Raw genomic sequence first — 14328 nt, 5'->3', positions numbered from 1 at the left:
AAGAGAGGCATGACGGGGGAGGGAGACTTGTGCCATTGGGGGAGGCGTCATCTGTTGAACCTGACATCTCCCAACTGGACTTTGACAAATCCCATTGAGGGCAAGGACTGTTCTGCTCCTCTGGCCTCCAGAGGGCACATCCTGGGTGCTTAATAGGTGCAAACACAATTGAGTTGAGGTAAAGGGCCATCTTCAGTTAATTATTCAGAACCCCATTGTAACAAATAGCTTCATGGATTTAAGGTACTGCAAGGGCATAGTTGGTCTCCAGAAGAGGAACGGTTGTATAAACGGAAGCCTGACTGTGCAGATGATAGTGATTGACAGGTATGTACTGACAAGGACCCTGCTGCTTATGTAGGTTGCACAGATGCAGACTCAGCAGCCTTCCAGCTTTCAGAGGGGCTTCACCAGCCCTCAGTGCCCTGCTGTCCACGCAATGATACCATTAGGTTGTCTGAGGAGCCTTTCAGGGCCTGCAGAAGCTCCCTTCCCATTCTCTTGGGAGGGGAACAGGGCATATTATTTCCTTAGTCCTCCATTCTGTTCTGAAGACTCTCTCGCTTAGGACTGCCTGCCTGCCAGGTAAAAGTAACCTAAGAACCCAGCACATTCTTGAGTGCTCACTGTGAAAGTAAAGGGAAGATCAGTTTCCCAGGATCAGTTCCCAGATACACAATCCCTAGAGGGCCAGATTTAGTGATTCCTGCAGTGGTTCAACTCAGTAACCCCTGGGTCCACTCCACACCATCAGTACCCCAAATTAGGCAGGGCTAGGAATCTGTTCTATTTATATTCTAGACATTATTAGGTCACCTACACCTGCCAGAGAAGACTACAGGAGAGATGCATAGTTTCTGCTAAAAGTTAAGGGCTGGTAGCAGCCAACTGGTTGGACATAATAGACATTTATACCAAAGTTGTATTTTTTTCCGGACAGAAGTGGAGATAAACAAATTCTGCCTGAAGCAAATTTGTGAGACTGAGAAATCAGTGAAATTTGCCTTGGGTGTCTCCCATCTCTTCTGTTTCCCCTCAGTGACCAAGCCCTCCCTCCCATCACTGCTCCTTCCTGGTTCTGGGTGCCTTCCTGAAGTTTCAAAAAAAAAAATTGATAACATAATTAAACTTAACTGTCTCCTTCACATTACTGTGGTAACTGCCCCAGGTATTTGCATTTTAAAATCTTTTATTATGGAATGAAACGGTTTCTAGGTCTTCCCCGGAAGGGATGTTTAAGCAATATTAAGCAGGTGGAGAGGTTTTTTAGAGCAAGAGAGTTTTTCCTGGTTTCCAAAATTACACTGCGCTGTATCAAAGGCTGGCTGGTCCCAATGTCAATAATTGACTATAAGTTTGCTTTAGATGCATTAGGTGCTGCGAAGTTACTTGAAGGAACATCCTGGCTCTGTTCTCCCAGCCTCCTCCTCACCCCATACACCCCTATTCCTCTGCTAAAGAGAATATCCAACATTACAAGCCTCTATGAATTACTAAAATATTTTCGTATATGTTATCTCATTTAATCCTCACAAGAGTCCTATGAGATAAGGACTTTAATTATCCTAATTAAAATGGTAATTCCACTTAATACTGCTTCTAAAAATTCCATTTCCTTGACTCAGTGTCGCTACACTCTCCAGGTTTTCTTCCTCCCCACAACCCCAGCTCACTGCTCCTCCTCAGGGACCTTTGTGGGCTCCATTTCTCCCTGGCCCTTAAACATTGGGGTTCCCTGGACTTTTGCCCCACTTTAACCCTGGCCATCACATTCATTCAGGAACTTTAATTGCAGTGTGTATGGCTCGACTTTCATGGCTACTGTCAGAGCCTAGCCCACTCTCTGAGCTCCAGGCCTGTTCAACATTTCTGCTCGGATATCTCACAAGTCCCTAAAAATCCATATGTCTAAAACAAAATGCATAATCTACCCCTACTCATCCACTACTCACCATCACTGCTGAAAAATTTGCCCATTGGACGCTGTTCATTGAGTCCTCTGTCTCCATTCATTGACCAAGTTACTTTAATGGTCTCTCACCTCCACTATCAGAGTCACTTCTCCATTTAGACTCCTGTAGTGCTCCCCCAATTAGGTTCCCCTTATCCTCTTAGCTGTCTTTAACCCATTTGCCATAGGTAACCTGAAAAGGTTTTGTAAAATACAAATCTCACCAAGCCAAACCTCTGCTGAAAACAGAGGTAGTAGTTAGTAGTTGGCCTGACTATTGTTGGGGACTTATAAATATGGATCCCAGTGCTTAATGTGGCTTCTGAAACTCAAGGAAGTATGGTCTCTACCCAGCGTTCCAGCCTTTTCTCACCCCACTGTCTGCTTCACCATCAACATTCCTGCCCCTGTAGCTTCTTTTTGTCTCCTTGGAAGTTCAGAGGTTTTGGTACCTCAGGACCTTGGCACTATCTGTTCTCTCACCTAGCTAACTCTTAATCATCTTCCAGATCTCAACTTAAAATATCACTTCCCTAAAGAGATCTTTTCTGATTTCTTAGACAAGGCTAAATCCCCTTCGGATGTGCCCTAATAGCACATAACCCTCATCACAATTGAAATGACTTACTTAATGTCTGTCTGCTTAGCTAGACTGCAAACACCACAAGAGTGGATTTTTTCCCCCAATATCCAGCACAATGCCTAACACACACTCAATATTCAAAAAATATTTATTGGATTGAATTAAGTGACTAGCCCAAGCCAGGTTAGAAATGTCAAAGTGATGACATGAACCCCAGTCTATCTGACCTATCTGACCCCAGAGCCCATTTTCTCTTACTTTCTTCCCTCACTGTGCATCCCTCTCCTCCCACCAATTCTTAGATGCCCTGGGATGGTGGTCATGTGATCATCCCTTAGTAGAAGTAAATCTCAGTCTCTTGTTTCAGAATCTGCTACCTCCATATCCCAGTTGGTGAGGACCAGGGAGCAGTTCAGGGACCCCACTAGTGTGGTGGGATATGTTTTGGTTTAAAAATATGTGCACAAATTCTTTAATACTCCCCCTTTTAAGAAACGGAGATTAATTCCCTTACTCTTGAGTGTAGACTGGACTTAGTGACTCACTTTGAACAGATAATTTTGGCAAAAGTGATCATCTGTAACCCCTGAGACAGGTCATAAAAGACAGTGCAGCTTCCACTTTGCATTCTTTTGGATCACTCACTTGGGGAAGTCAGTTGCCATGTCATGAGGATATTCAAATAGCCCTATGGAGAAGTCCATATGATGGGAAACCAAGGCCTTCTACCAACAACCAGCAAGAAACTGAATCCTTCTGCTAACTGAGCTGTGTGGGTCAGTTGTTTTGGAATCAGATCTTCTAGCCAAGTCAAGCCTTCAGCCGACTGCAGTCATGGCCAACATCTTGACTACAACCTTATGAGACCCTCTGAACCATAACCACCAAACTAGGCTGCTCCTAAGTTCACAACCCCCAGAAACAGCTGAAAACAACAAACACTTGGGGATCATTTGTTATGCAGCAACAAATAGCTAATACAGACTAAAAAAGAGAGAGATGGTAGGATCAGAGCATGTAACCAAACCATAGAGGCAGTTCTTGGGAATAAAGGACAAGAGAAGCTATTGTGTAAAAGCTCTTTGTCTTTTTAATGGATATAATTATGTCATGTTGCACATAACAATGCTGAGGTGGAAAGTGAGGTATTAGAGCAGAAGGGAGACAGAGAACCCTGCTAGGCAGTGAAATAGAAGTGAGCATCCAAACATGAGCCCCAGACAACCTGTGGCCAGTAACACAAGAAAGGAGATGGGAACTATGAGGCAAATGGTGCCAAATGTAGCATCCATAACCAAGCACTGAGCCACAGGGGGGATATCTAGAAGTGGGAGCCAGGACACCAAACTGCTCAGAATTAGTGACACATCTACACATCTGAGATTGCAACTGGAACAGGGCATGGAAACAGAGGATTCTGCCTTGGACCTTCTGCTCCAACTGACTGAGTTCCCACACACTGCATACATACAAGTTTCTGCTCCTAAAGTACCTTGTAGTGGATGCTGCTGGGCCCCACCCCATCCGCTTTACCAAATAAGTGTTAGCTGATTACACTCACAGCTGCCTGCTCTCTGGAGAATTGTCCTCAGCTAAATGTTTTGTAGTCACCTATTTCCCCACCAATAGCCCTCAAGCAATGACTGGCATGGCATACAAAAAGCCAGTGCCCTTGCTTGAGATGAGACTAACTCTCTGATACTATTTATGCTCCAGAGCTTCTCCATGGAATTAGATTTAAGCTAACATCTAGTTGAGACCACAGCCCCTACCTCATCCTGCTTCTCTCACTCCCCTTTCCTGACAATAAATCACTTAAATAATAAATCCCTTGAATGAGAATCCCCAATTCAGGATTTGCTTCTAGGGAACTTAATCTGTAACACACATTAAAGACACCTAGTACTTTCTGGTGTGTGTGTGTGCGCACACACGCACACACGCCTACAGAACAAGTGCTTGTCTACCCTTAAAATTCATATTCAAGCCCTGACTTCGAATGTGAAGATATTTGGAACTGGAGCCTTTGGGGATAGAGGCCCCCAGGATGGAATTAGTTAGTGTCTTTACAAGAAGAGAAAGAGACCAGAGTTCTCTCTCTCTCTCTCTGCCTTGTTTGATGCAGCGAAAAGATGGATATGTGCAAACCAAGAAGAGAGTTCTCACTAGAAACCAAATCTGCCAGCACCCTGAATTTCCCAGCCTCCAGACTGTGTGAAGTAAATGTTTGTTGGTTAAGCCACCTAGTCTGCAGTATTTCATTATAGCAGCTCGAGCTGACTAAGGTTGTGTATGTGATTGTGGTGATAATGAAAGAATATCTATAAATCAGGGAAAATAATAAAAATTTCCCTGCTTAAGGTGTCCATGACCCAATAGAATGAGAAGACAAAATAAAGCAATTTGGTTAAATGGCTTAAAAGAAAGATGTTAGTAAGTTATCTAAATGTTTATTGATTGTGATAAGTTTGTACTAACAAAGCTAGGATAGCTTTTCCCACAGTCTCTTTCTCTGTATGGTTCCATGTTAAAGCTGTCTAAAAGAAAAATTTAAATAAGATTTAGAAGGCAGAAATGAAGCAGCAGTACTCTCTGAAAGTTGTTGTGGTTGGATGCAATGAGAGATACAGAAATGCTGATATATTCTAGATTAGCCTGGCTCTTCTGACCTCGAGCTCTTCTTCTTAGCTGATGACCCTGCTGACCAACAGCAACCCCAGGCTCACCATTAGATGCAAAGACCATAGCTTACATAGACTTCTCCACCAGCTTTCCCCAGGAAGCTGGATGTGCCTGGCTTCCCAAGTTCCCTAGCAGGCTGTAATTTGTCCAATCATGCCAATGTGCCAGGAAGGTAGATTATTGATTTTCTCTCATCTTCCGTATCCCCAAATTTTCCCATAATTTTGAAATGTCTTACACCTATAATCCATTCTTTATTCCATAGTACTCAAGGTAGTCTGCTTCCCTGATTGAGCTCTGATACCCTGATACACTCATAGACTGATTATATTTAATTGCCATATTGTACAGCAACTAGTATATATTTCATTAAATGGTTGTCAGATCAATTTTGTTGATGTTGTTTTTCACTAGGAACAATACACTCTCTAGAGGTATGTTCAACATTTAGAGCATGCTACTCTTTTAGCACAGTCACCTGAAGAGAACTTACAAAAGAATGAGTTCATTGAAAAAACACTGAGACATTGGCAGACATCAGTAATGTAGAAACAGTGGAAGATTTCCATTTAGAAGAATGACACATTTAGATTTTCAATTTCCTTGCACCAGAATATTTGCAATGTGGAAAAATGAGTTGTAGAGAGCTTTAGAGTGGAAGTAGGGAACCAATTGGTAGGATATTGCAGTTGTCTGGGCAAGAGATGATGGTAGATTGGACCACAGTGTTGGCAGTAGCAGTGGAATGAGGAATCTTTGTCTGCTAGAAGACAATCCAGGGCATAGATAATCATTTCAAAGGGAGCAAATGTATCTTTGGCTCTGAACCCCTATCATAGAATGACTAAGACTTTTAACCTCCCAAATACCTACTAATCCCTTGTGGAAATCCCAAATGGATTATATGTTATTTAACTTAATTTTTTTTTTGCTAGCACTACTTAATTTGTTTTTGTTCAACAACACGTGTATAGTCCTTGCTATCTAACCACTGTTCTAAGTGCTTCTCAAAGATTGATTCATTCAGTAATCCTTACAATAGCCGCTACTGCAGTTTTCCTGGCATCTTCAGTTCAAAACAAAACTTCCATCATCACTGCCATTGCTGCTTCTATCTCATATGTTGATCTGGATGATGGAATTTTCTTCTATTCCTGTAGCTGCTGTTACTCTCTCTGACATGGGGAGGTATATCAGTTGGGCTTTGCATTGCAAGCTACAGAAAAGGGCTTAGGTTATTTTAAGCAGGAAATTGATTTTTCTGTAGAATATACCACCACTTACCCCTCTGAGTATGCCACATCTACATGCACCTTTGTTTCCATACTTAAATGCTCACACACAAACACACACAATTTCAGCTAAATATAATGCAGCTCCTCTTCATGATAACCAAAAATATACTCACCTCCTCCCTGAAGGGAGAAAATCCAAAGTTTCACCAGAAAATTCAATCTTGCATGCAAGATTTCTGGGTGATGTCCATTTCTTCTTTAGTCTGATACAATCCCATATTGACATTCTACAACCTTTGGACTAAAATTTGCAATTAAACACCACAAACACACCTATATGGAACAGTGGGGAAAAAAGAGAAGAAGGAACAGTATTTGTTTTATACACAAGTAAAGAATTATGGATAGAAGCTACAATTTTATAGCTGTTTTTTTCAAACCAAGATCTCATCATAGCTCATGAATTGCATTTGATCATTAGTAGACCACTGCGTTTTCAAGGAATTAACCTCCCACTTTTTGGCATGCATATGTGTCTAAAGTAACTGCTACTTCTGAATCTGTGGCAGATTGTATTTTCCAGATATACCCACACTTTATATTTATCTCATCCCACATGCTCTTCTTATAATGTGATTGTCACTCCTCCCACTAAGAGGTCAGATCTACATTTCCTCTCCTATACTCTGGGTAGGAACTTATGGTTACTCCAACCAAAGAAGTACAGTGAAGTAATTCTATGTGACTTCCAAAACTAAGTCATAAAAAGGATGCAGTTTTTCTCTCTCTGTCTCTCTCTCCCTCTGTCTTTCTACACTTGTCCTTGGAACCTAGCTAGCTAATAGCCAGTATCAGTTGTCAGGCATGTGAGAGAAGAAGCCTTCAGATTATTTCAGCTCCAGCCCTTGGAGTCTTCCAGGTGAGGCCCCATTCATCAGGGTACAGATGTAAGCCTTCTACTCTTTCTTGTTTGAATTTTTGATCCACAAAAACCATGAGAAATAATTATTTTCATCTTAAGCCACTAAATTTTAGGATAATTTGGTATACAACAATAATTACTAATCACAGCCTTATGTCATGATGTCATCAATAGACAAACAAGAATGATGTCCTGTGGGATAAGGATATGGTCAAGGTTCAGTGTAGCAAATATGTTACAGTGACAAAAAGTTGATCTGTAGTGAGACAGGACAGTAAAGTTGTACTGTTGCCCTTGCCAAGTAAAAGCAACCTGTCTCAGGTACTTCTGTTTGTTGCGCTGAGGGGAAAAAACATTTACCAGATTATTAGCTGTGCTCTAGGCATCAGTGGTATTGATTTGCTCCAGCAAGAACAGTGCATTTGGAACAAAAGTTGCAGTTAGAGATAGTAGTTAATTAAATTTATAATTGTCCACTTTCATACCCCAAGACCCATCCATCTTCACTGGCTAAAACAGAAAATGAAATAGGAATGTGGTAGGAAGTACCACACCTATATCTTTCAAAGTTTTGATGATGGCCCTGAGTTCTGGAATTTCCATCAGAAATTTATTCACCTATCTAGTCAATAAATATTTATTGGGCGCCTGTTATGTGTAATCATTGTCCTAGGCACTGGGGATAGAGCAGTGAAAGGAAAATCTCTACCTCTAAGGAAGGAGATTACATTCTAGGGAAGAAAACAGACCATATAAAAACAAACAATTGTACAATATATTGCTAGGTAGTGATAGGTGCCATGAGGTAATATTACTTTACTTGGCCATTACTATTATAATAGCCTATACTCCCTGAGTCAGGGAGTTAATGTGAGGATTCTTCCATTTGCTAAGGGTGTCTAATTCTATCTATATCTTTAGGCAGTGGGGAAATAATCATGGAAGAGAGTTTGGAGTCCTACAGGACCTACCATAAGATGCACTGGGTCAAAATTCCATGTAACACCTAGCCCTCATAAGTCTCAATAGGAATGGAGTTCTGGATCCCAAGAAATTAGTGTAAGTCCAAGGTCAGTGTTGATGAGCCCCTGAATGTTTTGAATGTTTCCCTTTCTCTTGATCACATTTACCCACTAAGTCATTTTGGACCTATCAGGGAGGACAGAGAGGAAGATTCACATTTTGTTCTTGTGACATTAGTGTAAATTTCTTCCTCAGGTGTACTTGACCACACCTTCTCTCTAGGAGTTCTGCATTGTGAATTCATTCAGGTCTAGAAACTGGGTGAGATGTCGTGACTCACTTTGAGGGTAATGCAAGCTCTTTTTCACCAGATCTATCTGTTAAAAATTGCAAATCAAGTAGGCTTTAGCAGGCTGCCCATATCTTTTAACCCCAGGAATCTCATGAACTGTTAAGCAATACCAGAGATCTCTGCAGATCAGAACACTCTGATTACCATCGTGCCTATTCAGAAACCACACTCACTTTGCTCTGGGAAGTCAGTCCAGGATTTGGCCTCTGCCATCCCCTGCATCCTTCCATCCCATCCTTTGTTGGTTTAAGCCTGAAGTGTTATCTTACATACTACTAATTATTTTAACTACGGGTGGTTAACCTGACCAAGGACAGAAGCCAGAATTTAAGAAAGTCCTTTCAAAAAGCTGCAATAATACTGTTATGAGAAAGCTTTTTCCCAATTCCTTATCAAATGAGCACCTCTGCAAAGAACACCACATAACTCTTAATCATTTTACCAATACAATTTTTAAGGCAGAGATTTGCTTTGGACTTATGTCAACATCTTCAAATGAAGCTCTAAGGAGCTGTCTGGAACATTTTGCAACACTCTATTCTGGCTAGAAAAGAGTTTCAGGACCTCTCTAAGTTTCTGCAAACACTGTTCTTATGTTATTATTTGAGTGAATATGTCTTGGGCAAACTCCCCTAGTGAAAAAAAATTCCCTAGCAGATCTTCCAGAGCAGGTCTTCCTATAGCAGGTCTCCATTTTCCAGAAAGATATTTATCACTCCTGCCTCATCGGCACAATGTGTTCACTATCAGTCTTTCCCGAGAAACATCTTATTCAGCATTTATTGCTTCTTTCCATTCAGTGGTGGGGAGATGTACTTGCTGTATGAAAGGAGAAATCAATAATTTCTGGCACTTAATGTATAGTATACTTGAGAGGGAGCTCAAGATTTAAAGGAATGAGCCCACTTGGGATTAATAACTATGGAGTCAAAAGTGATTTCATCAGATGCCATTTGAATTTCTAATTCCACCCTCTTTTCTTCGTCCCTACTTCTCCATTCTCAAGTGGCAGGGCTGAAAGAATCCCTTGTACATTCCATCTTCTCAGACCTGTGGAGCAGTACTCAGAGGAAACACTGCTCAGCCTCATATTATAACTCTGTCCATTTGGAAAAGGGCATGGGGTTCGGGGATAGCTTCAATATGGGTCTGAGCCTTTCTCCAACATTTCTAAACACTGCTATTTCTTTCATGGCACAGCTTTTGTTTTGAACCTTCTTTCCTATGCTCTTGTTTAGGGTTGCTTCTGATCCTAAATTCATTGTCTCCCACCAACATGATTCACTAAGAGATGCTCTGGGAATCTGCATGGAAGAGTGGAAAGATGATAGGTTCTGGAGTTCTATACCTGAGTTTAAATCCCAGCTCCGCTGTTACTAGCTATGTCACTTTGACCACATAACCTAGCCTCTGTGAACGCCAGTTTCCTCATCTGAAAATGAAGTGAATCTATCCTACTTCAGACAGTTATTATCAGAATTAGAGAAAATATATGTAAAGTAACTACTCAGATGTTTGGCACATGACTGATAACATATTAATAGATATACCAGAACCACATTAGTATGTTATTAATAATTATTATGTCTCTGAATTACTCTCTACTCTTCACAATAAAAATATTTAAATATTTTGAGCCTTTACTAAGTAGGCATATTTCTAAACTCTCTACATATATTATTTAATCCTCTCAGCAGCTCTATAAGTTAGGTATTATTACTAACCTAGTGTTGCTGTTGAAGACACTGAGGCACCGAGAGACTAATTAACTTACCTCAGGTTACATGCTGGGAGGTGATGGAGTCAGGATTTGAATATATTCTGGCTCAAGACTGGCACTCTTTAGAGGCCATGTAGGAATGCTGATTCTTAGAGTATATTTAGAGGATCCATAAGAAAAGTATATCATATTTTTCTAGATTCTTCACATTGTATTTTATAGTTATTGAAGAGAGAGGTGTTTAAATGAACCAGAAAGACCAACAAAGTCACTCGCTACAGAAGTAAGCTGAGTTAATTCTCAGCCATGAGGTTCATCCCCTCCTTGTCCCTGCTTCAGGATGCTTTCAGCTACAGGTAATAGAAAATTCCCCCATACTGGTCTGTAAAGGAGTATATTGGCTCACTTAACTGCCAGTCCAAAAGTAAGGCAAGCTCTAAGGTTGGTTGCTCCAGCAACTCAATGAGATCCTAAAAGACTCAGATTATTCCTACTTCTCTGGCTTGCTGTCTTCTATCAGCTTATCTTAAAGCTTGCTTGCCTCATGGTCCTAGTGGGTAAGGAAAAGAGATTCTAATGCTCTCCCAGAAGAGTGAAGAAAGATTTTCCTGAACATTTTATCCCACATTCAGATTCTTCTCACATCTCAGTGGCCCAGTTATCACATGCCCATTCCCAAACCAGTCACTGGAGATCGAAATGGAATTACCCTTGGGCCAGTCAAGCCCATCCCTAGAACTTGGGGGTTTGGTCATCTTCCACAAGGTGCATGGATGTGAGTGAACAGAGAAACTTGAACAAAATACATGCCCTCTTAGGAAGGAGAAAGGAGGGGAATGGTAATGGACAGACAACCAGTGTATCCAACACGCACCTAAGGGTACATTATCTATTTCCCATGTATTTTCCAATCTTCCTGGGCCCTGATTTTGTCTTCCCTACATTAGGGATAATACTAATGGCTGCTCCTCACTGAGTGAGCTTACACAAGATGATGTATGTGGAAGGATTTCTAACAGCATACAAAGAAGAACTGTAGTTATCATTGCTGCAGTGCTGTACTAGTTGAAATTTACTCATCAAAGTCTGTCGTATTGTTAGTAGCAGGGCCAGAGGAACAGAGGCCATATGTCTTTGGTGCCTGCCAACCTCTATTTCATCCCTTCCCACCTACTAAAACTCACTCTCTCCCACCCCAGTGCTGCCCCAAGTAACCTCTTCCTGAGAATTCAACCCAGGCTCATCCTGACATCTAGTGTTTTGGACTCCCACATTTCTTCCCCCTTGCAACCATCCCACCATCAGATCTCATTTCCTAACACAGTCGCTCTGAGCTGACCTCTGGTCTCACTTTGCCTCTCATTAATTTTGTGATTTGGAGCAAATCACTTCATCTCTCTGGACTCCACTTCCCTCTTCAGTGAAATGAGATGCTTGGACTAATTAATCTCTAAGGCACCTTCAAGCTTCAACTTTTGTGAGTCTATGAATTTCAGACAGTGAGGCAAAGAGGAATGACAAATTTCGGCAGATGGAGGATGAGATTTGGGGTAAAGGGAGTTTAAGCGATCAAACGGTCAGTTGGTAGGGCTACTTTGGCTTGGGGGTTCCAAACAGAGAAGACACGAATGCATATATGTGCACCCACAGACACGCACAAGTGCACACATGTGCGCGCACACACAGAATGCACGTTAGCAATCAACAGCGAACATCACAACGAGAATGAGGACATCTAATAAGACAAAGACGGGCTCAGCTTACAGAACAGACCTGAAGGATGCAGGTGTGGGGAATGAGACCACATCCTTAAACACATCCGAGTTTGGCAGAGCTGAGAATTCCAGTGAGGGTGGAAAATCGTCACTGCTGTAGGCATTGCCTTTATAGGCCTAGGTGAGCTGAAATCTGAGGGGAATCTCTGAAGAGATCATACTGACCTTCCAGACACGGGGACACATCTGCTACTGGGTCTGACCTTATTTTGCTTTTTTCCTTTCCTGGTTTCAGCTGGGCCTCAAAAGCTGAAAGGCCAAAATCCAACAAGAAAATCTGTTTCTGTTATAGTCTCTTGGCTGCTTAGGAGACCTCTCTTGGCAGGCTTTCTGGTGATTTTTCCAAGCCAGAGGGCCTCTCTTCCCTGGAGTTTCCATCACCTTGTTCAGGGAAGAGAAAGCTCTAAGTATCACTATGCAGTGCCTAAGAGGCAGTTGCTGTCTTTCTTTCCTTTCAGTTCTCCCAAGAGTACAGACAACCTGCACATAGTAGGACAAAGGATAGTAATTACAATGATAATAACAATAGCAGGAGCTGCCATTTATTGCCTGCTTACTATTGCTCAGGCATGAGACTAAGCACTTTATATATTAGCTCAATTACTAACTAGGTGTGAATGGCAAATATTAGTACAGTATAAAAACATTAAAAGAGGTAAACATGGGTATTTTATATTGATAATAAGTATAGTCCACCAAGAAGCTATACCAGCCATGAACTTTTACACCCCTAATAATACAGTTTCAAAAACATAAGTCAAAATGCTAAGTACAAGGAGAAATTGACAGAACCACTATATATTAGAAGATGTTAACACATCGTTTCTCTGAAATAGATCAAATAGACAAAATTAACTAAGTATATGAAGAATTTATATAGCACAGTAAAAAGTTTATAGAACTTTCCACTCAATGGAGATTATACATTGTTCTAAAACATATGTGAAAACAGTTAAAATAATTGACCATGTATTATAAAGAAAATCTTCATAAACTCTAAAAAGCAATATTCGTACAAGCACATTCATTGATCAAAATGCAGTAAGACTTAAAAATTAACAACTGAAGGATAGCAAGAGAAAATCTACCTACTTGAAAAATTTATACACATTTATGAATGATTGTTGTGTGCATCAGTCAGGGTTTAGTCAGAAAGATGGATCCCCTAGGAAATATCTGTATATGTGGGTGGATTTGCCATCTGTATATACAGAAATTTATTCTTATGCAGTTGTGCAGGCTGGTTAAACAGTCTCCATGAGGCTGTTGTCATTACATCTAATCCTGGAACATGAAGTCCTTAAGGCAGGCAGTCAGGATATAAAGTGGGAAGAGCAAGAACAGGCTGGAACTGAGAAGCATAAGCTGGTGCACATGAGGGCAGTTCCTGCCTTTGACTTTGATCATGTAGAATCCTAGTCCATTTGTCACAGAGCTAAACATACACACACACACACACACACACACACACACAATGCATACATGCACGTGCACAAGCACACAGTGAGTACACGTTAGCAATCCATTGTGAACATCACAACAGGAATGAAGATGTCTAATAATTCCTCTGAATTAGGAGTCAGAGAAGCTTCAGAAGAAGATGGAGCAGCTCCAGTCTTAGCCATTGTCCCACACCAACAAGGAGAGCCAGTAGACAATGTATGTGAACTATACAATGGCTATTGCTTCACTTGTGCTCTCCAAGTTGCCCACAGGAACCTCCCTGTGGTCCAGTCTAGCTGAAACTATTACAAGAAAGGGAATTCTGGGAAATATAATTCAGCCTAGCCGAGGTGATAACTTAAAAAACCACCACAATCTATCCCTTGTCAACTTGGCACCAAGCATTTCTCCATATTTAATCTCCAAATAAAGATAAAAACAAAGTCATGCTTCTGCCCAACATAATACAATTATCACCAGGCAACAAGAAATATGTTAATCCAGGGGTAAGAATACTTTCTTAAAGGGACAGATAGTAAATATTTCAGGTTATGCAGGCCGCATAGTTTCTGTTGTGACTAGTCAATGCTAGCATTGTAGCATGAAAGCAACCATAAATATGTAATGGAATGAATGTGGCTGTGTTCCAATAAAACATTATTTACAAAAACAAGCCCTTGGGCTATAGTTTGCCAACCCCTG

Source organism: Vicugna pacos, chromosome 22 (genome assembly GCF_048564905.1).
Source record: "Vicugna pacos chromosome 22, VicPac4, whole genome shotgun sequence".
In the NCBI taxonomy this organism is placed as follows: Eukaryota; Metazoa; Chordata; class Mammalia; order Artiodactyla; family Camelidae; genus Vicugna; species Vicugna pacos.
This window is presented reverse-complemented; position numbering follows the sequence as displayed.